This window comes from Morus notabilis, unplaced genomic scaffold (assembly GCF_000414095.1).
Source record: "Morus notabilis unplaced genomic scaffold, ASM41409v2 Scaffold658, whole genome shotgun sequence".
Lineage (NCBI taxonomy): Eukaryota > Viridiplantae > Streptophyta > Magnoliopsida > Rosales > Moraceae > Morus > Morus notabilis.
The window spans coordinates 348,410-350,931 of record NW_010358177.1 but is presented as its reverse complement, the minus strand read 5'-3'; the positions used below and the strand labels follow the sequence as shown (position 1 = coordinate 350,931).

Genomic DNA, 2,522 nt, shown 5'->3' with positions numbered 1-2,522 from the left:
GGAATATTTGAAATTAAAATCACAAATTTGATAAAATAATTTGACAATTTTCGAATGAATTAAATCTCATCTATCTTTCTTTTACTTTTCAAAATATTGTGTGCCAATTTTTATATAAGTCCAGTCACGCTTTTCTTATGTGTCATGCATTGTTTTGTTATTCAATTGTCTTTTACTGCAATATTGTCAAATTGATATATTGTCGATTTTAGATAACTTGTAATAATAATATTTTCGGAGTCAACATATAGATTTAATTTATTTGATTCTTTTATTTTGTGAATCAAAACTTGAATTGGTGAACGAAACATTAGAGATTCTCGACCCTTACTGTTTTTATTACTGAACTTCTTTCACACAAATATTCTCTCATTTTTTATTTGCAACAAAGGCTACAAAAACTCTTTTTTTTCATTAATTTATTTGTTATTTATTTTTCTCTAACACTCTTATTCTATTAATCTTTCTTGTTTATTTTATTACCTCTCTGTAGATATAACCGCCCTTTTGTGTTACAATTGACCGCTTGTGAACATCACTTTTAGGCGTTAATCAAATTTTAACGTCGTTGCCGGGGAGGTGCTACTAAGAAGATTGATCAGTAGATTTTTGAGCCAAATAGGTAAGTACATTTTTAATTATTATTTTCTTTGCTATTAAGCTGTGTTAGTTTCTTATTTTTAGTTATTAGTCTTTGTCTAACCTTTAGTTAACGTTATGTAATAGATTAGTAGTTTAATTTGTTTCAAGCTTTTTGCTTCATTTTGTTTTTCTTGTCGTTTCTTATTTCAAAACAAAACAAAAAAAAAAAGTCCGCTGCCGTGTTCTTTATTCATTAAGTTATAGTTGCTACGATTTTTTTTTTCCTAACGTCTCTTGTTCGAAACAAAAAAAAAAGGTCACTTTTACCTTAAATTAGTATTTACCTTTTTCAGTTTTTTTTTTATTTCCGTAGTTTTGTTGCTAAAAAAAAAAAAAAAAAAAAAAAAAAAAAAAAACTCACACTTTTAGGATTTATTTTTATTGTTAATTTTATTTTCTCCTTTAGTTTTAAAATTGATTGTGATTTGATTTTGTAATCTTTTATTTTTAATAAATTAGGATTTTATTTTGTTTCCCCATTTGTATATTTTAATTATTAACTATTATATTGTTGCCTAATTTAATTTTTCCTTTTATAGTTTTCATTAATTCTTAAAATTATAATTAGGATTGTAATTAGTTGACTAATTTAGGTTCCTAATCTAAGAATTTCATAATTTGGTAGATTTAGGCTTTTGACTTTAGGAATAGTTTATTTATTCAATAAAATTTAATAATTGATTTTGAGAATAATTGTGTGGTTACGTGAAAAGTACAATCTGAGAGAGTTCTGTCTAGAAAAATTGGTATTTAAGTGGGCCACGCCCCACTAATCTTTCCTGGGAATGTTGCTCTGTCTAGGAGACTATTCATTGAGCCAAGAGCTATAGTCTTTCCTGTGAGCACTCTCGGTTGTTACAATTTACGTCACTATATAATTATTTTCTTTTGTTTTGATTAAAAATAAAAAAACAAAAAAATTAAAAAATTAAAAATTAAAAAAGCCGTTTTGGGTGAATGCATCGGTATAGAGACGAACTAGGGAGATTTGCTCAACGTCCAGACTTAGAAACTCCTAGTGAAATTCAATCTGACTTGTCTTCTACGCTTCCGTCTTCACACTCGTCGTTGGAATTCACACTTCAAAATCTATTCACAATGGCACAACATGAGAAAGTTCAGCAGAAGGCGTTGCAAGATTGCCTGCACCCAACGCAAACGGCCACCCCATCTTGCATCATGTTTCCACCGAATGCACCGCCTACGGATTTCAAGCCGGGCATGATTGCACTTCTCCCAACCTTTCACTGGTTAGAGAACAAAAACCCATATGTACACATCCGGGAGTTTGAAGAGGTGGTGGCCACCTTTCACGGCCGAGCTGAGGCCGCAAACACCGTCTGATTGAAGTTTGTCCCTTTCTCTCTGAAGGATAAGGCCAAAAGCTGGCTGTATTCTCTTAGGCCTAGGTCTATTGGTACGTGGGAAGAAATGATGACGACATTCTTCAACAAGCATTTCCCACACCATAAGACCAACAATTTGAAACGACAAATCTCAAATTTATCTCAGAAGGAAAATGAAACTCTCTATCAAGCTTGGGAGCGTTTTAAAGATATGTTAAATCTGTGTCCCCACCATGGATATGAAAGTTGGCGCCTCGTAAGCTATTTCTACGATGGACTCACAATCTGAGAGCGCTAATTTGTTGAGATAATGTGCAATGGGGATTTTCTCCAAAATGATCCTGACGAAGCTATCGAGTACCTGAATGAGTTAGCTGAGAAAGCTCATACTTGGACTGGACTGAGTGCTACTGAGAGCACTAGTAGATCCTGACCAGTTGGAGTTTATCAATTAAGGGAAGAGGACAGCCTCATGGCCCAAGTTAAAGCTTTAACGAAGCAAATCGAGGCGCTCAAAAGTAAAGATAGTAAAGG

At 32.6% G+C, this 2,522-nt stretch overlaps 1 non-coding gene across 1 annotated transcript; it reads right to left on the bottom strand.

Moving 5' to 3' along the window:
• Positions 1–2,121: 2,121 nt before the first annotated feature.
• LOC112090421 lies at positions 2,122–2,228 on the bottom strand. The gene has a single exon (XR_002901645.1). It is a non-coding gene; the product is annotated as a small nucleolar RNA R71 (small nucleolar RNA).
• Positions 2,229–2,522: the final 294 nt, after the last annotated feature.